The sequence below is a fragment of the Ceratina calcarata genome, unplaced genomic scaffold (assembly GCF_001652005.2).
Source record: "Ceratina calcarata isolate Rehan_Ccalc_2016 unplaced genomic scaffold, ASM165200v1 scaffold88.2, whole genome shotgun sequence".
NCBI classification, from domain to species: Eukaryota; Metazoa; Arthropoda; class Insecta; order Hymenoptera; family Apidae; genus Ceratina; species Ceratina calcarata.
In genome coordinates this window covers 545698-570715 of record NW_017180156.1, presented here as the reverse complement: position 1 = coordinate 570715, position 25018 = coordinate 545698, and the positions used below count along the sequence as shown (strand labels likewise).

Below are 25018 nucleotides of genomic sequence, written 5' to 3'. Positions count from 1 at the left end.
GGAATTAGCGTTATCTTCCGGATCAGCTTCTTGGTGGATCCTGGATTCGACCTGTTTTATCGCGTTACGAGTCCCATGCCAGAAAAAGGTTTGCGCGTCTCGATGTCGGCTGCGCACGAATTTAAACGCATCGCTTAGCTTAGAGTACGTCTTACAATAATCTATTTCCATACAACTTCCATTTGTTTCAGAATATAAAAAATGATTGCTCTTGAGCGTAAGAATTGTTGAACGCGGATTCATCCACTTATTTTTCACCCTCCGTTCGCCCTGTGGCGTTCAGTTAAATCATTCCGATTGGCCCGGATAGCGGATGTTGATAACGTAGGCCCAGTGTTATTGCTTATCTGAAGAGCGGCCTTTTTTGCGGTGATAGGCGGCCGCCTTCGCCACAGGGCCAGGATCTAAATCGGAGGGTTGCCGGGGCCGAGTGGCTTTTAGATACAAGAAGGGGAGGTGTTTGTCAAGACGATAGGGTGGAGGGGAAAGTCTGCGGTGGCAGATAAGGGCGAAAGAAGCAACGAGAGAGAGAGAACCGGGGGATGGAAACTGGGTTCCAGCCACTTTTTCCTCGGTGAGGAACGCACGGGGTGGTTATATCACCCCGTAGTCGCGACTGCAGTTCGACCCACCCTATATTTAATTTCGCTGCTTCGAGGATTCTGGATGGAATAGGTGGCGGAGAAGGACGAGCAAGAATCGTCGTTTAATCTAACCGCGATCCTATCTTTCTGGAATTTATCATTCGATAAATTTCCCGGTTGCGTGCCCTTCGCGTCGAAACTTTCTCAAGGTCTCGTTTCCTCGATACTTCGAGAAACGGTAACTCGTAGTAGCATAAATAATGTAGAACTCTTATTAATTCTTGAATACTCTATTCGAACGAAATATAGTTTGACGTTCCTTTCGGTTTTTTATCTTCGCTTCGAGGGGGGAACGACGAACAAAGACAGTATAAACTGAAGTGAATGAAGGCGGCGTAACGCAAGGATATTTAAGTGTAAATGGTCCTTCAAGCTCGTGGCGGGTCAACGGGGTAATTGGTGGTTTATGAATCGTAGTGTGGCTCCTCCGGGCTGGCTCGCCCCGTTTTGGCCGTCTCCACCCCGGGCCACGGACTATTTCCGTGCAATTCTCGCGCCCCCCGTTCGCTCTCGACTTAATGCCGTTTCCCTCAGTCCATTAAAAGCTACGCCGCTCGGCACGTTTCACTTCCCACAGTGCGGTTGCGGCCTTGCGGTCGCGCTTCGCCTCTCTTTCGCCCGCGTGCACCAACGGCGCACGAGAAGTCGTGTTCCATTACCCTTCTGTAGCTCAACCTGTTTCTTCTTTACCTGTTCCGCCTTCACCGGCGATACCGAAAGTGTCCTGAACTTTTTGCCCCTTCTTACGTTCGCGGAGAGTAATAGTGTCGTATCACGTAACCGATTCCCGTGTTCGAGGGAATTTAATTAACGCGAACTTCATTGAAAAACTGGCCCCGTAACGCCTGTCAAAGTAAGATTTGCACGCTCGAGAATTTCGCGATTCGAAAAAACGGCACTGGCCGGAGGCACCGAAAAAATATCTTCTCTGTTTAATTTAGAGATTGCTTATTTCCGACGTCAAATTATTCGTGCATCGTTTACTGCGTCCATCTCGTTATCACCGAGGCCAATAGATCACCGGCTCGTATCGCGGCGCGTACGTTTCAATCACTCAACACGGTTGTTCGCGATTTTCGCAACCTGTCGACGCGCGCTAGGTATACACAAGCCGCGTTCGCGCGCAATCTGAAATTCTCCCGGAGAGAGATCCAGTTTAGGAGCGATGACAGTTATGGATCTCGGGGCATCGCGGCCCCATGCCGACCGACCCGTGATGTCGTTTGTCATTCCTCTGCCGTCGTGTCCATCCCTCTCGCTCTCCCCCCCCCGCCAACCCTTTTCCGATATGTCGCTGGCTTGAAACCATAGAACGGGTGTTAGCGTTCCACGCGTGCTCGTCTAACCCTGAACACCGAGGTTACTGTTGCGTAATGCACCGGCTAGGATATCGAGCCAACCCTTCAGCCCACCTTCGCACGCTGCCACGAACCGTTCTCTTACACGGTGCGTTCTGTGTATGGAGAGGCTGACAGACCGCGTAGCACCGGTTAATATACTGGTTTCTCGTCGTTAGCTGCGACAACGTTGCACCCCGAAGCCGCGTGCCATGTCGCGCGTGTAATTCTAGCTGATCAACCATCAAGCCAGCGTTCGCCGCGAATTCAGATTGATGCTATCTTCGTACGCGATGTTATGGTTCGCACTGGGACTATAATCGTTAGCTGATTGTAAGGGTTCGGTGAAACAATCTTTAGAATAATTTAAGTATATTCCTCTTTTTTTATTTAAAGATTTAATACTAATTGGTAAATCAGTCTTTTATTAATCTTGTCATAAAAAGATTACATTTATGCATTACTAATGAAAATCTCTCGCTGCGCGGCTAAGTAAAATTAATGATCGAAGATCCGACGTATCGGAGTAAATTATAAATGCTATAAGTAACCAACCGTGTTACCCCGTATCTGCCTACCGTTCCTGTTACTTAAAAAAGAAAACGCGCGAAGGGAATCGGACTGAACGTCTTCATCCCGTTCGCTTCTATCGGAGCTGATGACCGGTTTCCTCCGTAACGACTTCTATCGATCCGATAGTACCGATTCGAGAATTGCGGCATTCGAGGGGGGAACTTAGCTGTGGGAAAGCGAATCGTGCTAATTTTGCATCTCTCGACACGCGAGCAATATTCCGTTCGAGACGTTCATTAACAACTAGCTAATCGAAAGTTTCGTTGCCGATTGATCGGACTTCTTTTTTTATTACGATCGCTATTGAAAATTGCCGTCTCATTACGAAACCGGGCGTTTTAAATAAAATTGTAATGGCGGAAGGGAACGACAGCGAGTGACGAATGGCGCCCGCCATGATTGCTTAATTCCGATGCTCGAGACCGGCTTATCGCGATCATGCTTAAGCTGGATAACGATTGACCCAGGTATTGGTTCGTTCCTTATCGCCGTAACTATGCCGATATTGAAAGTGCTCTTTGATAAGCTGTGACCGTGACGGAAATCGAACGTCAGCTTAGGAAAATAAATTATATCCAAGAACTCGAACAATGTGAAAAATCGTTGAAAAGCGAGCGCCTTCTCTGTTTACCCGAGAAATTTTCGAACGATTAACCCTCCATTGTGACTCGAACATTCAAATTAATGCAAGAAGCATCCCTCTCGAGTATTATACTGCTCTGAGGCGGATATTATACTCTCGCGCATATGTCCGCGTCTTTTCACTGGTGACACAAGCGTCGGACGAGCTATTATAGGAAGGGCACTGGCATATAAAGCGCTATTAATTTAGGCAAAGGAATCCATCGGCCCGTGAAAAGACTGTGCGTGCAGTCGAATAGGGAAAAAAGGAAAATTACGCATCCACGGGTCTCGCAGGGTCGCACCCCGGGGACTATTGTCGTCACCGGATTCCACGGAGCATAGGCTCGGCGACCATAATCTATTCAAGGCGAGCTTCCTCTAGGCGTGCACCGTTTTAGGTCTAAACTCCGCCCTGACACTTTGGAAAATTGTAAAAAGTGTGCCGGCCATTGCTGGGGTCGACGATAAATTTCCCTTCATTAGATATTCTAATACGCGCGCGCCCCTCGCGATATTGACTCGAGGAATCCGCGCGTAACTCGGTAGCCCGAATCACAAATTGAAATTAAATACGAAGGGCGAAGGGTGCTGCCATTCGCGTGAGAAGGTTATTGAAATTTTTGCTCGAGGTTTCCTATCATTGTAATCTACGGAATTTTTTATGACTCCTGAACTTTCAATTCGGTAGAACCTTTGGTCGGAAGCGAAAATTGTATCAGTAGATTTTTGGTAAGAAAGGAATAGTTTTAATGGACCGTTCAGAGGGCTCCAATTCTGGAGTTCTAAAAGAGGGTGAGGGTTTCTAGGTAAGCGGTGGGCGAAGGGGAGAAAAAAGGCAACGCGATGCGTCGGATAACGTAATGCAGGAATGTCGCGCTTCTGGTTTTTTTCTATCGCCGCTAAGTAAGAATGAAAGCGCTCGGGCAGCGTGTAACTATGCGAGGGAAATGTGGGATAAAGGTTTGCGCTCTTCGCTTCGGATCTTCGAGCAGCACCCTTTGCGTTTTGGTATAAACGTAGTAAAAATACATTTGGATAATCGTTCCAAATGCGAACTACCGGGTACAGAAATAGCCTGGGGTATAATTATAGTAATTGAACTGCGAGTAGCACATTGTTGTGTAACAAAAGAACGTAGGTGAGATATAAACTAAGGTTGGGAGAGTAGAAGAAGATGTAGCAACGAGGGGAGTGACACGTGAAAGACACGAGCGTCGAACTAAATTTCGTAAGCCCCACCCCGAGCATCCCCTTCTTCAACCCCTGTTATTCTAACCAGTCCTCCTTTTACCCCGACAGAAAATCCCATCATAGCGGCAAGCGGGGTAGGAGCAGGAGCCGGGAGCAGGGTCCATACCACGTTGGGTCCACCATAGTAAATCAGGCAGTCGCAGGCGGTCCTTCTGTGATCCGGCCGAGCCCGGGCTCTGCCGTAGAAGACGCGTCAACCGTTGGCCCGTCCCATTCGCGCCGTTCACCGACGAAAGTAGTGAAATAACTCGTCTAAGTAACTCTATCTAACCCGTGGAATCGCTTATGGCTCATAAACGCCTCGTAACTTAGCGCGGCGGCACGCGCCCCCGAGGAAATACGACCGGCGCATCCACGGAGGAACCTGGCCGAAGCGTAATCCGCCGTCTTACCTCTTTCGTTTCTTTCAATTCTTTCGTTTCGTTCCTTTTCATCGTTACGAGAGATGTGTTCTTGTTGTGTGTGACCAGTGACCGACATACTAGCGACGTTCGTCTCGTACTACGATTCCAACCATCCACAGCCTGCGATGGGACGTATTAAAACAAGGTAACAATTATTATAACAGAGAGACGAATAACTCTTATTATTCTCTTGTCATAAATTACACGAATGTGAGTCGGGTTCTTCAAGTACACGAGCCACGCGTTGCGGCGTGAATTTTGTGAAAGTTCATTAGAAAACACTGTTCCGGGATTGATCATTAACCGAACGGCTGTGGTATCTAATTAAAATTAATGAAGCGTGGAAGTATCGATAACGCGACGAATCAACGTATTAAATATTTAACCGTGTCGCATGCATAAATAATTACAAATTAGTATAATGATATGACATGATATAAAACTGCAATCTTAGAAATTATGATTCATACGCAGCGTCGATTTGCAACTGTTCGAAACGTAATCTGAACGAGACAGGGTGAACAGAAAATCGGGTAGGTGCACAAATTTTCGAAGCGTCGGAGAGTTTCGGTCGACGAGAAACGTTTCGGCGTGTAGGTACGCGTGTGCAAGTCGCGTTTCCGCGTATATAAACGCGATGCGTGTCCCGCGTTTACACCGTTGATGTATGTTCTCGGCAGCGATCGATCTCTCTCACACGAACTGCTAATTGTGCGGCATCATAATTCTCCGTGCGCGCCCTCATCCCTCTTTACCTCGTCGTGCCCCCGCGATACGCACACGAACGAGCCGGTTACCCCACTCTTCCGCGCTTTAATACAACCCCGCGCGTAGTATCATTTCTGCGAGCCTGTGCGCCTGAAACGAGTCGCACTGGTTACACGGTGTTACGCGCTGTTATATGTAGTTGTCCTCTAGCGGAAGTACATTACCGAAACGTTGTTTACGGGGGTGGTTCGACGGTCTTTCGGCCCTTTGCCAATTATCGACTATCTCGTTCCGCTTTGTCATCCGCGCGTCTCTTTTATTTCTTTTCTACAAATCCGGATTTATCCGACAAAGATCCTTGCAAATAGACCGTGTAAAACCTATCTGACTCGTACAAACGTTACGCTACTCGAGGCTCGATTCCCCGCATCAAATTTGTTCCCACCTCGACGTGGAACCCTCTTTTTTTTTGTGGGAAACAAGTTTCCTCGGCCTTGTGCGCCGACGAGAGCAGATAGGAGAAGGAAGAGGGTCGGCTGACAGCGAGCAAGAAAACGAGGGGTGGAAGACGCTGGGCGAATAATAAAAATCGCCTCCCCCCATAATTCAAGCGAGAGCGTGGTCCGGGGGTGCGGGATAAGAAAGCGCAGAGGTACGGGGAGGGAGTTCAAGTTGCCTCGAGCTTCTTATCTCACCGCGAGGGTGACATTAGCGTTAGCAACGGTAATTCTCTCTGGTGGTTCGTTGTAGCTCGAGGATGCCGTTGGCTGCGTTTTGTAATTCGTGTAATTTGCTGAATGGTAGGGTGAAACTCGTCTGCGCGAAGATGTTTCAATCGAGTACAAACGTTTATTAACTGTTGTCATATTACAATTTAATTATTACGTTCATTCTGGTATTTTTACTAATGTTTTATCGACCATGGCGGTTGGACGCGTCAAAATGATTCCTTGGATGTTTCATGGGATAAAAATTTACATCGCAATACCCGTTACAACGTCCATGGCGTTTTACGTCTTGTTCGTTGCGGAGCGAACGGTTCTATTGTATTCATAGCAGCAACGCCGCTTCTGAAATGAGTACAATGGATAGCAATTGCGCAATCGACGTTTATCGATCCGCGATCATCCACGGAGCGATGGGATCTGGGCAACGCGCGAGAAACGTGAGTTGCTTTTCAGGCACGCGTCCGCGATTCTTTGCCCGAAAGTAGGTTTTCACAACTTTTCATATTTTCCATTGGCCTATTCTACTATTTCTTTTTCGAACGATCGATACGATTTCGCGGTCACCGCGTTATCAAACGATTACGTAAATTGTAGGCCCAATATTGCCGGGAACCTATCGCATGTAGGATGAAGATAACTTCGCTCGTTCGCGTTTACCGTGGTTGGCAACCCGAGTCGCGTATACGGCTATCTTTTGATCGAACGTGATCGACTCGGAGATCCTGAATCAAGACTTCTATTTAAAACACCGTCCATTTGAATGCAGTGGAAAAAGGATACTTCTTGCCTGTTTCGTAAATTAGTAATTAGGGGTTGGGAAGGGATGATAATCGGCGTTCGCGTGTTCTTTGTAGATCCGTGGTTTCTCTCGAAAGAGGCCAAATGACGTAACAGCTGGCGAGGCAGTAAATTGTCGAAGGTGTATTTGTCGCCGGGCCGCGGGCCGAGAGGAAGAAGAGTGTACCTTCCCGTTGGGAAGAGTATCGATGGGTGAGCCGATGGGCACCCACACGAGGTTCTCGTTTCGTGCAACTTCGTGTAGCCCGACGGACCGCATTCTTCCCCGTGACTTTGGGCATTGTTCCTGCCGAGTTCCCCTCTTCCTCCCGTTGCTCTCCGTCTTCCTCTCCCTCGTTCACCCTGTCCGTCGCGTCGCGTCCGGTTCTCTCGTTTCGGCGGCCCTGCTCGACCCACCGGATTCGGGCCTGTTCACTGGACGGCTGGTCCGACCAGCGGTCCTTCGCTCGGTTTATAACAAGTCCGACGGAGCGGAGTTTTTACCCCGACGCCTCCCTTCTTTTTTTTCACGTCCCTTTTTCCTCCTTTTTCGCTGCGCTAGCACAGCCGAAAAACGCCAGCGCTTGATTTACGGCGGTCACGATGACCGACTGTTGTCCTCATTCGCTTATGAGACTCCCCCGACCTTGGGCTCATCCTCTCTCTCGCACCAAAAAGTACTCTCGGCGAGACATTTGATTTCGGGTATCTTATCGCGAGCTTCACTCTGGCTCGTTCATTCCCTTACCGATTAACGCAATTTATTTAGGAATTAACGCCTCTTACGGGTGCGTTACAATTTTTTAACCTTTTCGTTTTCATCGCAATTCGGACGCAGACAACTTTTTCGTTTCCATAATTCTGGACGACAAGCGAACTTCACACGCCATGTCGGGTTTCTCATTGATTGCGGATTCAGTCCATAAAACCTTGTAGTACTTCGCCCGTTGAGCACGTTGACTTCGTAATTTGTAACAAGTTCGACCGGAATCTCATATTTTTTTTTTCCCAAGTACTTTTTTAGCCGGTCTAAAACGCCAAAGCGTAGATTTATGGTTTTCGAGATCGCTGCGATTCATCCTTCTGACTATTGGTTGTCTGTCGACCTTCGACGCCCGCGGTTACCGGTATAATTTCGAGGGCGGTTGCCCTTCTTAAACCCTCGCTTATCTACCGTTGCCAATGCCTGGAACCCCAACCTCGTCCTTGTGTCCTTTTTTTACAATACTAGTCCCCTGCCACTTTTTCCGCTTTACCTGGGGACAATAAGCTCCACTTCCTCGTTGACTCGCCTCGAGATCTTGCAGATTGCTACTTCCAAAATCCTTGACCGTTCCTCTTACCAGAGATCGTAGCAGAAATTACCGCAATATCTTGTAACTGTCCGCGATCATTTCATTCGATTAAGTTACTCGGAGACGGAAGCCGGTTATCGAGCGGCGAGTGGCCGCACGAAACGTGTTAAACCGTGGCGGGATGAATATCGAGTCGCGCGAATAAAGATCGTAGACCGTCCTTAAACGGCGTATTGCCGGGCACTTATCGGCGAGCGAATCATTAACGTCGCAATGGTTCATGAATATACATTATTTTCGCGTCTACCCGCGATCTTGTGCACGCGCTGCGCTCGTGTACCTCGTGGCGGCAGTAGCGACGGCACGGCTCGGCGCGGCGCGGCGGCGCGTGCATCGAACTCGCTCCTCGCAATTAGTCGCAAAAGTTCGTGCTTCGCCTAATAATGGATTTCCTCACGAAGAACAAATTGGCGAAACGATATATCTTTCTGGCGCCCCGGCGAAACGTGTGTATTCTTACACGCGAGCCGACTCTCATATTTAATTTGCGTGCACACCGACACGCTCTTCCTTCGCTCGCATACCGGGCGTAAGTTACCAATCGCTTTCTTATTCCCAAGTATGGTTAACCATTTCGACGTTTCATTAAGAAATTATTAAATCTTTATCCAACGCATAAGAACTATGCAGAGAAATGACTTTGCTTGATCACAATCTGTCCTTATCTTATGTACGTCGATGAACGTAATTACGTTCGAACGTAATTACGTTCATCGACGTAAACTTCGCCTTTTATCGATCTCGCGAAAGTAACGTCATCCTTGAGCATCACTTACGTCACATTGTGAATTCTATAGATTATATGCAACGGCTTTTAACAAACAAGGTTGCCGGGCAATTAGTCAGGAAATTACCGCGTTAATAATACGTAAATGGAGTTAAAGGCGATAAATCAAGCTGTTTCGTTGAAGATACAAAAGCGTCGGGCAATGCACATTTTTACCTCGCCGCTTTCGTCCTGGCTGGGTGATAGGTGCGAGTGTGTATCACTCTTACCGGGCTTATCATAAACATGTACGCGGTGAATGAAATTACGATCTTCGACGGTACTCGATCCCGTTTGAAACAATGTACTCCCGGGCCCGTCATAAATGCGTCGGCCGTTTCACTCCGGGCACTTGTTGCCTCTTCTTTTGCTTGTATCGGCTCAATTTGAGCGTTGATGAATAACGAACAGCCACGCTTCATTATAAATAGAGACAAAGTAGAGGAACGGGTGCGCGACCCGACACCGGTAGTCTAATTAGCCGGGTTCCAGCGGATCGAGAATGAAACGGAGATCAAAAGCGGGCGAAGGGGATGCGATGAAATTTTCACGGGGCTGTTTCGCCGCAAATAGCTGCCTTCGAATTCCTGCTTACTACATCATTTTAGCTGTGAAAAGAAAAGCCTCGGACTTTGCAGTGTCCTGTTTAGAAGTATTTTAATCAGGTGTAGAGTATTGTTTAAAAAAATTCTTGAATTGACACGAAATTGATGTCTATCGTGGCTACCGAATTTGTTGAAAGTACTTTTGGTGCTCGAGGAAAATTAGGCAAAATGAAACCGCGGGGTAGAGGAGAGATGGAACAGCGGAGGTGCGCACGAGAGAAAGGAGCGCGAAGAGCGTACACGCGCCCGCGGATTAAAGAGTTATTTGAGTCTCGGAGGCGGCCATAACTCTCCTGGGCTATTCCCGTCCCGCGCTCTCGCTCGCCCACCGGAATATTTTAACATCGGGGGTGGGTGGCTGGCTGGCTGGCTGCTCGCCTCTCGCTCTTCGCGTGCACACACGGGTTCGGCTTTGTAACACGCGCGCGTACATAGCCAGCACAGTCCGTGTGTTTAGCTCGCGCGCGCTGGGACACATTTATACGTACGCACACGAGAGCACGTGGAGTAACGGGGAAAGGAGGGTTGGTGGGTGAGACGACAGGGTCCGCAACTCCACGCAGCTGACAGCTGTTTCCTCGGTGGGCCGACCGGTCGGCGGGGAGGATTCAGCCTAGTCGCGCCCCTTCTATAATGGCTCCCTTTTCTTCCTTCCCCTACCATAGACAGCATGGCTGTGCCGCGTGTTTCTCTCGCTCTTTTAGAGACTGTTACGTCATCGTCGAGTCGTGGTCTGCCGCGGCTTGGCTGGTCTGGTCTGGTCCGCGCCGTTCGGTCTTTCTCTACTGCCGAGAGTGACGTCAGGGGTCACGCATTCCGACGAGCCGGTGACGTAGCCCGAGTCTCGTGGCGTCATCGCCGATATACGGACCAGGCGGTCGATCGAACGCCCCGCCAGAGGCGCGCCGATCCAACACCAGAAACTGTTACGCGCCGATCTGTTACCTCGATACACGCGACCGATACGGTTACGCGGATTGTGGAACCCGCCCGGAACCAATACGTTCCTCTTTGATATACGGCAGGGTCAACTCGCTTTTCAAACGCCCTCGAATCGCTCGAATTTTCGACCAGGTTCTCGATGCGCACATTTTGCCAAATAAATTATGGACCACGGGAGGAACAGTCTCCGATTTTGGTCACGGTAAAGAAATTAAATGCGAAATTTCATAGAAAATTCCTTGCGAAGTTCATAAGTTCGTGTAACTCGACGAAATCGATAGTAGAATGCAAACAGGGAGGATGAAATTGTTATCTTCGATCGAGTAACGACAGTTCGAAGAGCTGGTTTCGAGTGTGCAGTAGTACAGGGTGACGATATGTCAGACTACGCGGCAGTAGTATCATCAGCGATAGGCAGGAATCGTAAAACGTTCGGTTTACGATGGACGATGGACTATCGAATACGGGAGAGAGGACCGTGGAACGGCAAGCGCCGAGTGGGGCTCTCACGGTTTACGAGCGCATAACAGACGCGTTTATGGCCTCGATCACGTGGCACCCGCATACCTATGGCTATATAACCGAGTCCCGTATAACCCACCGCGAAGTAAACAAATCGTAAAGCTCGGTTTCGGATTTACTGACCTGGCACAATATACGGAAAGCAATATGGGAAGCCTGATCGTAACCACTTCCATTGAAGCATTCTTTAGGTAAAATACGTAGAAAAATATTACACGAACGAATCAATTATTAACGAACAATAATCAAAGATACGTTTAGGGCCGCTTCTCTTTAACTATCCCCTGATATTAAATTCAGTACAATCGGTTCATTTCCGGTCTCGTTCACCTTAAATTCTACCGTTACGCGTCGGTTAATTAGCTTGACCGCTACTAATTTCTATCTCGGGAAAGAGCGTCGTAAAGCTACAGTGGTGGGCCCTAAAAATTTGTCTTTCGTTCATTTCGTAGGATAGCAATATCTCTCGATCAATGGACCATGATGCGCCCGCGCATCCATTACTTCGTCTTCTGTACGCGTTGTTTCGTTTGTTCTCGCGAATGCCACCAGATGCCGGCACAGCTTTACGAGCCCCCGGCTCGTAATGGACAAAAAAAGACGGGATTCGATCGCTTTTATCTTCCACTTACTCTTCGCCCCCGCTGACATAATACCCCTTTATTTGCTACGTCGAAAAATTCGGTGAAATATGCGAGATCGCGTTCGCCCATAAATAACGGTATCATTTAGCATCGCGTTATTAGTTTTATACGCAGCTGTTTGCAGAGGGTAATTCCCGTGTTCCGGTTTAAGTGCAAAATCAACAACGGGAAACGGCGTTTAGCCTTAGATTATGCTCGCCGTTATTTCGAAAAATTTTAACCAACGTCCACGATAAATCACCGTCGCGCGAAATACGCGATATCAATTCGTTCTTGTTTCGTTATTTGCGCAGATAAAATAAAAAATATCGGCCGTCGTTGAATTTATGGCTGAGCCAGGGAACCGTGGCGGCACACGGAATTCGGGGACGAAAAAGTTTCTTACCCTCGACGCACTGGCGAAGTAGTCGTAGCGTTACGGTAAAGTACAAGGGCAGCTAATTACTTTTAATTAATCAGGATTCGCGAACGGTACGGTTTCTTCGTGACTCGGGACGAATTAGTGCGAAAAAGGTAAACACCGGAAGCGGCGTGTCGTTGCGAAGGAAATTTGATCTCCTTCGAGCGAGGAGAGACGAGCGACTCTCCGCGTAGCCGTGCAGAGCCAGCGAGGTGATTTATTCGAGTTAATTCCAATTCCATTGGAGCCGTGAGGGCAGCTCGGAGGGAAGCAGGGGGGGTTGGGAACGACGAGAGAGAAAGAGAGAGAGGGAGAGAGAAGACGGGTGGGGTGGAGAGGGTGGATATTCTTATGCAATTTGCCAGAAAGGTTCAAGAACCCGGGAGATCCCGCAATTTATCTTGCCTTATGTTACGCCGAGCCAAGGCAACGCAAGATAGATGGCGTCACTGCTTCCAACCCCTCCTCCCTTTCCCTGTTTCTCTCTCCCTTTCTCCCTCGGCCTCTCCCTTGGTTTCCTCGCTTCTCGGGTCACCCAAACCCCGTACAGATCCCTGCGACCACCCCTTCCCCCAGCCAATGAGGGACGACCGCGGTGGCCATCTTGGATGGAGAGTTATTGAACGAAAAAGATGAGTAAGAAACTTGTTATGGGGGTGCGTTCTCTCTGCGCCGTTGGGAGTTGAGTCGCGGAGGAAAAAGAGAGAGAGAGAGAGTGAGAAAGGAAACGGTGGGTGGCGGCGCGGACTGGGCGGCCAGACGACGAGAACTGGAAGCTGAAGAAGGGTGGCAACGAGGGGTTGTTGGCGCTATATTGATCAATTGCTTTGCCGTGCTTTGTACTACTTTCCTACTACTACTACTACTGTAATACTACTAAATATATAGCAGAATGCCCGATGCGGCGCGGCGCGGTACTGCACCCCCGTGCGATTCCCGCTGCGTAGTTGAGTGAGACTAATTACATAACGATCGTGTTCTTTGGGAATTTCACTCCTTTCAGGCATTCAATCTTCCACGCTCGACCACGTCACTCCACGCGCCGGATTAATTTTATTCGCGCCGCGATTTTCCGTTTCCTCTCGCGATTACTTTAACATCTGCTGATATGTTGAATTGCTCGCAATTAAATCGAGTTCATTTGCATCGAGACAATTTAAAAGATATGTTCGCTAGTTTTCAACATTTTTATCAGAACATTCCAGCCAGTAGTTGCAACGCTGACATCGATTGGCGGATATACGTGCGCGTGTAGGCGGAATCGACAACCCGCGGGTGGTCCGGCGACCGCATTTCACGAATGCTTAACGCGTCCCCGGTTTATGGACGCGGGCGTGCGTGTGCGTGCGCCCGCGAGCTGACCGCGTAACTAAATTTCGCCTTGAGAATTTTAGCGGCGCCCGTGACCGTACGCGGTCGGTCGGCACGCAGGCAGGCCGCGTGACACGCGACGCATGCACGACCGACCGCCGAGATCGTGAGTCGTTTAACAATACCGCAATTAGCCCGATGAATTGTGACGTGCAATAAACACGGGAGGGACCGATCGGATCGCGTGATGTTCGCGCGACGAGCATCGTTCATTCGCCGCGGTCGGAGACGCGCTCGAAGGAAACCCCGAAATTTCAATTTGTATGCAAATACACGTCTGTTTCGGCGCGCGTTGCTGCGTGGAAAACGCGAGCCGTGCCGAGCTGAAAATTTAATAACCTTGGAAATTTGCGCATCTCCGGCTTATATATTATTCAGTCTAATCATCGTCTACGTCACCGTGAACGTATGTATTCCTTTTCCATGCTCAAGTAGGATTTTGACTAATACGTTACGTCGGTCCAAACAAGGAATTTCGTATACTTTGTTGTCGAATCTTGCTCAGTTCCATCGATCGCACGACGCATTGATTCGACTGAGATCGATACAATTGATTTCATACAGAATGAGTGATTTTCGCAACTTTTTCCCGCTAAATTTTCTCGCGTTCAACTTTTACCCGGGTTTATTACTGACGGTGTTCCTCGAGGAGATTCGAGATGGCACGGTGGGCGCTGGGAACCATCGCACCATCTCTGGCAACTTTTGCCAAGCTTCTAGCCAGCACACCCACGTGCTCGTGCCCCACCAGGAGGCATTCAGGTACGTGGAGCGGGGAATTTCCCCTTTTGAAAGCGGTGTGCGTGTCCTGTGAAAGGGTGTATAGTGGGGAACAAACACGGACATCCACGGCATGCCCGCAACGGCGCAGAATCCCATCGATCATTCGTGCCGTTTCCCCGTGTTTCACGCCGCCGCCGCCTCACCGTGTGCGTTGCACCGCGTGTAACGGAGAGAGGAGTCGACTCGTTCTCCTCGTCCGACCACCGCCCCCGACACGTCCACCCATCGTACCCCACCCCCGCGACGCTATTCTCCCTACCCGCGCAAAGCGCCGAGGTCCGTGACGGTTCGGCGGGCAATGCCGACCAACCATCACGAGGCCTTACCTTCCCTATTATATTTATGTGGCGGCTCGCGTCCGGGAAGGTTTATGCGGTGTCTCCACTTTGTCTCGCGCTACTCTACATTTTTTCTCAACTGTTGTCAACTTCTCCTCTCCCTTCTTCCTCCCTCGCACGCGTTCGGTGCACCATCGATGATCGCGTGCACTCCTCGTCGTCGATCAAATCGTAACTCGGTTCCTTCACGGTGACGTTTTTGCGCCCCCATAAAATTCGATGATATCGGTGCGGCGAGTTCCTACGTGAAACTGCAACTGGAATAATTTGAGAAGTGTCTTCGTGTTCCGTTTCGAATTGCGCGAATAGCGCGCGTTAGTGATCATGATCAGGGGATCGAACTGTGTACCACGTGTATCGCAGTGGACCCAGTAAGTGCCGAGTCGGTGGTGAACGCTGACGGCCAATGAGAATGTGAGGATGCTGGGCCGTGATCCGGATACCAACTTCGTTCGCTCGTCCAAAAGCCTGACTGTATCGCGTGCGTATTTTGCCGGACTTCAGTCAGCCGGTAACATTCAGTTTTTATCGATTTTATCGAAAATAGGGAATAATAATAGACACTGTTTTTCAATGATAGGCAGAAGCCTCGTTATAATATAAAATGGGAATTAATTTTCTCTGCCAATGGATATTTTTAATTATTTTTTAATTATTATTTACATAAACAATTAGAAACAATGCACTTATCGATGTATCGTTGACTATAATAAACAAACAACGAAAAGAGTGCGCGTCGTGTAGCCTAGCAGAAATAGCCAGTCCGCGAGCAGTAGAATAAGACACTAGTCAGACGAAACGCCGCGTATTTTAAAACGTTCAATTGATTTCTATTCTACCATTTCAACCCTCTCGTTGCCATCGATATTTTCCAGTATCAGCTTTTATTCGTATAATATGTCGATATTATGATAAGTATAAGACATAAACGAAAATTGCATAATAATCGATTTTATTGTGTCTGTTGCTCGTTGAATAGCATTGTATTTTCATTTATGGTTGGGAGAGATTTAAAATTTCCTCGAAGACGATTCGAGACGTCTTCGCAATGACAGGGTATCCGTTTCCATAGTACGTTTCGTAGACACGCGGTGTACAGGTGCTTCTGCACACTAGCAACGCTTGTAAGCATATGTACCGGGCCGCACGTAACGCAGAGAGGACTCGTAAATCAGTCAGTTACCTATATATGCGCATATAATACGTACGCAACGTAACGGTATGTAATTTATTGTTTCAGGTAAGTGACGTTGCACCGCCCCAGGCCTTGCCGGACCAGCACACGCGTGTGCATCTTCCTTACCAGGCGTAATGTAAGCAACCCGCTGTTACCTATTACGACCGATGTCGACCGACCGACGCGATCCGACGTCCGCATTGGCTACCCTCGCCATGTTCCCTCCGTTTCAGGGAAACAATAATGTTACAGCTACAGCGCGCGTTTCCTGTATTTTTTACAAACTTTTCAACTACTTGGAATTCATCGTTCAACCGGTTGGATAATGCGCGGAGACTTTATTGTGCGCGCATTGTCTTCGACGCAGTCACGCGGTCGCTTTGGTGAGAAATTGATCAATTTTTAAAAAGCTACCCAAAAGATCGATTTACGTTCTGTTGGATGTTGACGAGGGTATTCATAAATAGTCGAGAGAAGGATCGGTGTCGGTTGGTAAAACTTACTATAATATCGTTACCGTTTAAGTGGAAGTAAATGTTGGTCAGTCGAGTCGCGATAAATTACGGTCGAAATTGATTTATACGGGTCATTGTATCAACCGAGCATCGGCAAAGGGTAACCTTTCGGGTATTCTCCTAATTTTACATCCAGCGCGTCGTCCACGTTCGTGAGACGATAACAGCCGCCAGCTGTCGATTCGGAATCCGGTTTTCGGTCGATTTCGATTACACCTTCGCCGATACTCTCGCGGCGATAAGTGAGCCGTGAATGGGGCCCACCTGTAATCCAATATATTACCGTAATGGTCGTCGCACGGTGAGATAAAGGACACGGAAATGAGCATCGTACAGGTGTAAACGGGCCTAAACGAGGTGCGGTTATTAGCGGACGCAGCGGGGGGTGGACGAACAAGAAAATAATAACTCGGAGACAGATGAAAGTGAAAGGGCCACGCGGTCCTCGTCGTCGAGAGACAAGAGCGAGGTTTTTAAAGCTCCGCCGGAGAAGGATGCGGGATCCTCGTCAACGACGGACCGTGATAGGGCCACACACCGACGGCTTGTAAAACACGCGGCGAGATTAAACGCTTCATTAATGTGATTAAAGTAAAAAGCTGGCTGAGTAATGAACCGCGGTGAATCACCCCGGTCTTGCGCCTCGGGTTCTCCCCGGGTTGCGCCTTCGCCGTTGGTATCCCCGCGTACTCTACTAACGTGAATACATATTGTTTCCTAAGGCTTATGCAGATCAAATTTCGATTACTTTGTCGAGCGTTCTGTAATTGAGATATCGATGATCAACCATCCATAGTGGAATGTTAATTTCGTTTCGGTACATAATTCATGTGTCTCGAGTAACACGGTAACCGTAGACACCAGAGTTGTGAAGAATAGTCTGTCGTCGAAGTCTCCGACCTATCGTACGGTTTTCGTAAATACTCGGTAATCCGGCGCGGTGAAATCGATTTCACGAGAAGCAGTAGCCTGGCTTAGAGGCGAACCCTTGGGCGAGGCGGATACCGGAATTTTTGTCGCGGAGAAGCAGCAGGCAGCTATCTTGGCCGTTCGGTTCGGTGGATAAAAGTCGCGGTGTTCACAATTGGTAATGCCGATAGAGCTGCCAGCGTCTTGCCATACAAACGTCTTCCCCGGTTACATGCCGAGGCCGGCCTTTTCTTCGCTAAACGCACAACGGCCCGTTGTGCGTTCCTTCGGCACGCGCATCACAAACGTCCGCCGCGTTTCGCGGTACTATACTTTGTTTGGATCTTTGGAAGCGGTTCTCGTTTTCAACCGCATTGTCCGCCGCGTTTTTCCGCTTCGAACGACGTGGGAAATTTGAATATTCGATTCGGTAATCGAGAGAGAATCGATTCTAGCTCCGCCCGCGAATGTAGCGAGATTTCCTCGGCACAGGAATGCCTCGTGTCGCACGGTTTAATATACGCGGCATCGATGCATACATCAAGCAAGCGGTGTAAATGTCAAATGTCATCGCGCCACTTGCTGCTCTATTCCTTGAACGGAGTGCATATTTTACCGAAGGCGTCACACGGTGCCACAGTGAGTCACAATATACAAGGCCGTAAATTGCACTATTGGCTTGTTACCTACCTTCCACTACATTCTATTTCGTCCCTATCTTGCGATAATACTTAACAACCGTTGAACCACCAATTCCGATATCAGGATTCAAAACACCGATTAAAAAGTGAACAGTGTTGCGAAGTAAACATAGACGTGCATAGAACAGAAAATGCAACACGCACGCGTGAAAAACCGATTTTCTGGAAGGGGAAGAAGGATTGTCCGTTTCATAAATCGTCAATTGGATCAGGTATAAGCGTCACTCTTGGGCGTGACAACCGGATTGGGTATACATGGTCGAGACGTCAGGTCGTTACACGCCGGCAGATACGCGGGGATCTTTTGACGGGGCGGTCGCTCGAACCGACGTACAAGGTGCCGTGGGTTGACGCAAAGTGCAAGGAGATGCGATCGACGATTATGCACTTACGGTGTTACCGTATATAAACGGGGCCCGTATAAGACCCTCGCGCGTTCTGCCCGGGGCCCGGGGTATGCACGGCGCACGGACTCCGGGCCACCGGAGCAATGTATCTTCCGTCGTGACATTGGGGCCCGCCACTAATCGCGCGACAATCTTCGCCGCGGCGCGACGCGCCAAGCGGACCAGAGCGGAATGGCGACACCACTGACTCTTACCAGTATTCGCCTCGATTCCCGGAGATATTCGGACTGACGCTTAGAAATCGGCGAATCGGTGCCAGAATAACAGGGTTTAAATTCATTTGTAAATTGATCTGCTACTTGTTGCGTAAAGAAAGTTTATTTCAATCAGGAAATTGATGTATGTACGAGTATGCGGGTCACGGCGGAGGAGAGCATAATGACCGAAACACGAGCAAAGTAATAATCAACGTTATATCTACTCGCATAATGAGGGCAATGATGAAACGGATATTGCAAGGTTGTTTTAACACCTTACCCCGTGATTAACATGAATTGCAAAATTATATAATGTTAGCCTCTCGTGATGTTCCGTAATGTTTCGGATCAACCTTCAATCAGTGCTGTTAATCTTACTTTGAAACACGAGCGGATGGATACGTGCATCGTTTACCGATCCCACTCGTCTCGAACTGAAAACGGTTATTAGTCGACGTCGCGGCCAATTAAGGATCAATTCCAGTCGTCGAAATTTCACTTTTACCCTACTTTCATTGTCGCGATCGCCGGAATTCGTCGGCAGTGATTCTATTAGTCGCCTGCGATCCGTGAAAGTCGCAGTCCTGGCGACGACAGAAGCAAAAACCGTGGCTCTCTTGTTCGAGGGAACAATGGAAGTTCCTGGGATTCCTGCGATACACGAAATCGCGATTCTGCCCGAGTCGACTGAAAAGGATTAATTCTTAATTTCGGCACGCGGCGGTAAATCAACGAGTGAGGCTCTCTCGAAAATGGAAACGCTCCTTCGGATAAATGCCGGTGGATATCGCCGGAAGTGGACGCCGGATAAACGGCAAGATGTCGGGGAGGGAAACAGGAAAGGGAATACTCGGTCGAGTGCCGCTTAAATTGCGGAAGAGCGAGACGGATGCAGCGAAGAAGGAGGATGCCGGGTAGTAAGAAAATAAGCGTCGAAGGAGGAGATAATCGCGCGTGCGAATCGAAAGGAGCAACGCGGGAATTGTAAAACCGGAAAGAAGGAGAGGAGGTAAAAGAAAAAGGAACGAACCGACGCGAGACTAAACTGTTCGCGGCTTGCGATATCTCGAAGCTCTCGGGGCGAACGACAATCGTATAATTAGGTATCCAGGCAAAGGATCTACAGTATCCCGAAGGAAGACGCATCGGTGGCACTTGGGTTTCGTATTCCTTGGGCTAGGCTTCTGATCGCGAAGGGCTGTATCGATCGGACTGCCCGCGAGAGTAATCGATGCTGGAATGCCGGCAGAAATTCCATCGAACTGGTCGATGAACGGGATCACCCGGATGCACGTTGCCCTTACGTCGAGCCGCCTTCTTAAAAACGCCGCTTTTTGGTACCGCCACGCGACCGTCTCCAGTTACGCTCGATCGATTACGATTCGGAGGACCTGCCCTTCCTGTTTCGATTACAGTCGACCCCCTCTTTCCCACCGCGATCGTACTGTAATTTACAGTAATGGACAAACCATTGAAATATGCTACAGATCTCGGTTTCGCTTGGCAACATATGCGCTAATGTTGAGTATAAAATAATTTGCAAAGTGGATCTCGCTGGATGTTTCGCCGTTGAAAGGTCATCGGGGCAGCCGCGTGTACCCACATTGCGGGGAAATTGAATATTCACGTTGCGTGCGGAGGGCGCGCAGCCTTACATCGTCTGAAAATATACTAGCCACCGTTAGATTGCTCGTTGTTTGTAACTTTCATACGCAGTGATAAAAATCTTCCACGAGTTTCTTTCGTTCGATAAGAAAGAAAATTGTCTTATTAGCAAACTAATAACACATTCTGCTAATTTTCTCGTGTACACAGATATATTATGAACAGTGACTCGCTATTTGTCATACTTTGTCAGCAAGTTGCAGGTATACATAATTTATGAATTAATTACGTCGCCGACTATTAGTTTATTAGTAAATATTATCCTACAGCCTTGAATGTGACAGAGCGACAAAGCTAAAAACGTTTCAACTTCCTCGAGTGCGAATGAGCGGGCGATAGTGGAAGCGGTTCAACGCGACGCACATGTATCCATCCGTAGTAATTATTGGGCTATAAATATGCTTATGCACCTGAAAAGCGAGGTCGTATTAATACCGATAAAAAAGGAGGGAAAAAACGTGCGGAAACGAACAGCTGCGGTGGCGCTCTCTATTGAGAAACGAGTTCAAAGATAGATACCGATCTATCGAACGCGCCTATGCCGCTATGCGGAGTCGCACGCAGCCGGGCAGACCCGGTAATTTATTTGCCGCACGGCCGCCTACCTTCCGACTCCAATATAATCATTATAATTATTGTCTCCCCTTCAAATCGAGTTCGATAATCATCGGCCTGTGTGTATTTGTTACACGGCTGGGCATTAACGGGGCCGTACCGGGACTCCCCGTTTCTACGAACCACGCGAATCCTCCCTGTCCTGTCCTTCCGTTTCACTGTTTCCATTGTTCTAGCCTCGTTCGTGCCGCGTCCCAGAGACGGACACGAAACCCCTTCGAGCATGCCGTCCCTCCTCTACAATACTCTTCTCCATTGTACGGTTGTTTAAAATAATCCAACCGAACCGTTCCGTTATAAATATGAAATATCAAAACCTACGGAGAACATGTTATATGTCTCTGGCCGGAAGTCACCGTAGCGGCACGATGGAGTACGAATAAAAAGGTTGCAGGTATTTCATGGTCGGTCATTTATCGGTCGGTTTTCGTCGCGATAACCCCCGGTGTATCGCGTTCTTGTTCTCGTTCTCGTTTGTACGGATCGCAGCAGCCGCGACATTATAAATTGCGACGATCCATTCACCGTGTTAATTTGTCCGCTTTTCAATTAGCGCGGAGACCGAGTTTCGGCCGATGCGATGGCGGTCGGCGAATAAATAAATCGAACGGCGACGTTCGCTCGCGAGAGAAACGGAGAGGGACAGAGGCTCATTCGTGACTTTCTAAATTCGACGTTCGTGTGCGTGCACCCGTGCACGGAAACGTGTGTACGTGTACATCGTTGGCCCCCATTCTAGCGTTTTCACCGACAGGTGGAAGAAACTCCTCGCTTCCTAGCTATCTTGGATCGCTTCCAAAATTCGTCCGGACGTTATATCGATACCCGGCGAACGTTCGATTCCGTCGCGACGCGGGCTGCACTAAAAAACTTCCTCGTTCACGTTACGGAGTTTCCCCTTGTCAGCGCGAGAAAAAAATCGCTCCGCGTTCAGATCGTTGCGAGGATCGATGGTCGCAACTTTGCGGAGTTGAACAGTTTCTATGTCACCTGTTTACGCGTTAACCGTCACGCCACCGCTCGTAAATAATTTAAATTACTACCCCTCACGCTTTACGATCGTTTAATGCATTGTTGACAAGAAAAATATCATCGGAGTGGGCGATCCGTCAGTGCCAACCGTTTCAGCGTTCAACAATGGGACGCTACTCTTGATTCGCTGGTAGTAATATAATGTTCGAACTTCAAGTTCCCAGCGAAAAATCTTAATTGAAATCTATTCGTCTCGCACCGATGCATACGAGAGTTTTTATCGGGAATCAACGCGGCAGGTAATCGGGCGTAGCGGATCGAAATCGCTTTAAGGAATCGACATCGTGCTTTCGTGACGCGATTTGATGAATTCGCGGTATTGATACACGCGCGTGACAGTAATTTCTCTGGAAAAACTCGGACGTAATATTCCGTCGTACGAGGAGTAAAGCCGGCGCGGCGCGGCGTGTCAGGGAGCGAAGAGAAAGGCCTGGGCTAGGCCAGACCGGGCAAAGTTGGTGCCGGGGCCACCTGCAGGCAACTTGGGAGCGTCACGACGCCGCCGTCGCGTCGAGTTACGGCCACAAATCACGCAATTCGTAATTGCCGCTACCGACTACGCGATTTCGTGTGAGGGGGTGGGACGCGTGGCAGCACGTGTGGATCGAAATCCATAAACATCGATTGCTTCTGCAACGGCGAGCCGTTAAACATTTCCGTACCCGCAATCTCCCCAATAAAATTAAACTTCGAATTCGAGCTCCGCCAGCTTTTCATTTATTTCACTCATTTCGGTTCTTCATTCATGATACAAAAAGAGAATGAGTATAGATAAAAAAAAAAATGACGACCAAATGGTTTAGCGTTAAAAACGAGGTCGAATATTAGGTTGTAAATACTGCAGTTTAGAATCAGGTTTTCAATCCTAATTTCTTTATAAACTGCTGTTAAAGGAGTAATAATAAATGGTGCGAAAGAGAGGTTTCGCAGGGCATTTTCTGCAGCCGATGGCAAACGGTGGTGTCTGTTCGCGGAGGAAACTTCGCGTGGCGCGTAAAATTTGAATGTTATCTGGCGCGAAGATCGACGCGTACGCGTCCAGGTCCACGTCATCGCGTAGTATATCACGGTCCGCGTCGGAACGTGTTACCATTGTAACGCACGCTCGTTCCCGGGGCAATACATTACTCTGCGTCCGCGTCCCCGCGTATTAGCCCCGGCGTTCCTTTAACACGGTCCTGGTACACCGTACAACGTTGCTCCCGGTTCCGTCCAGGCTCTAAAAGCTTTCTCCCGCTCGTAATTACCGGGATATATCGAAATCGAGAAACGCCGCGATAATAGCTGCCGGAAAGACTTGGTCGAACCTTTTCGAGAGCAGAAATGATAGGGGAGCAGGATTTCTAAGCCGATCCGCTTCGTCATTTGGTTTCGTTGCATTCCTACTTCGACTTGTACATTCTAAATTCTCAACGATCTACAATATTTCGCTACAATATCTTTGCGTACGATAGAACGCTATATTCCTTAGGAAATTATCATTTTACTGGAAATAAGCATAATGTGACACCCGGCAATATCATTAACGACACACCTGCGTTTAATCTTCCATTTATAGTAGGCTAATTAGGGTATCAATAACTACTCAGAAATGTTCACCGTTTAAACGGGGTTTCCTCCGGATATAAGTGTTGGTTCTTGTTCTCCAGTCTTCTCGCTGTCGTCACATGTACCAATCGGCCCTGATAGGGGTACCAGTATACCTTGCATAATCGTTGCTCCGGTGCATTTTTTTCCGAGATTCCGTTTCTAAAACAAGTGGGCGCGCTCGTACAGCGACGATAGGTGTGTTGATGTTTTCGTGCGCGTCGTATCCGGGGCGGACGGTGTGGGTGCGTCGGTGTGTTTCCCTCGCGCTCGCTCCTTCCTCCTTCACCGGCGCTGCCTGCCATCGTATCAACATCGCACTTCATAATCCTGCCAGTGTTTCTGCGCGTCTCGATCCGTTACCTCAACCGCGATCGGCTCGTTCTCTGTTCCTCCGGTCCGCCACTCGCCAATAGTTTAGATCGCGTTTTCGAACGTTCCTTTACGGAGACTTATTTGGTGTTTATCGGTGAACAAGTGGCAGTGAAAATGGATTGTCATATTCTTTTACCTACTCGATTTACCAATGTGACGCACGTGATCTAAACGATGGAACTGGTACCATCGTCTCAAGAATTTTACTATCATTTCATTTTGAACTTCGCTCGAAACAATCAATCCTTAGGTACGTAAAATAAACTCAACACTTCGTTTGTTAACTCGTCTCTTTGAGCCTCGGCCAAATACAAAATAGCGTTATATAATTGTTGAACTAAACGGTGTTCACTTAGATTGTAGGAACGTTTATATAATTTCTGGAAGGTCGGAAATTCGAAAATGTAGAGCAAAAACGTCAGTTACAATTTGTTCCGCCGTCGTGAGGGGCGGGGGGGGGGGGATTGAGGGGTACAAAAGGAGGACGTCACCGAAAGGCATTCCAAGCAGGGGTGAGGTCCCCTTTGCTTTTTCGCCGAACGTCCGGCATACTTATCTCGAAATAGATCCGCGAGAATCCATGGAGACAACGGACCGACCCTCGGCGCGGTATGCGCATGAATTTTTCCTAGTTAAATCCATTTGGCCGACGGGTTTCTCTCCGCGGTGCGCCGATATATCAGGGCAATACGTTTCGCGTTTCTGTCGTGCCAGAGTGAAACGCCATTTCTATCCGTCAGGCATCGAGCCAGAGGAAACCGGGCTCGTGCTTCTTGACCCTGATTCTTTTTACTACCGCCCTCGGGTCAGCCACGACGATCGAGTAAAAGACAATTATAGAAAATTATGTAAAATATGCGGTAACGCGAAGAACGATTAATTTCGCCATTGGCCGTGCTGCTATCGCGGATAGTTTCCTCGGAATTAATCGATCGCTGAAGGCCATAGCGGTTACCCCGCGATTCGGACCGCTCTATAATCGTGCATTTTATTTTCTCCTTCCGTGTTTTCTCCAGAGACACGAGTCTAACGAAATCACTCTATACGTACGCTCGGTATCGTGGTA

General features: G+C 48.7%; 1 protein-coding gene across 3 annotated transcripts in view; it reads left to right on the top strand.

The window, feature by feature from the left end:
• Antp (homeotic protein antennapedia) overlaps positions 1 to 25018 on the top strand; it is a 101038-nt gene that overhangs the window by 24639 nt on the left and 51381 nt on the right. Inside the window, exon 2 of one of the 3 annotated variants that reach the window (XM_026818795.1) lies at positions 16013 to 16085. The gene's annotated coding sequence lies outside the window, so the exon portion shown is untranslated. Of the gene's footprint in view, positions 1 to 4903; positions 4979 to 15117; positions 15284 to 16012; positions 16086 to 25018 lie in introns of those variants that run through there. The other 2 variants (XM_026818799.1, XM_026818797.1) reach the window with 2 other exon arrangements.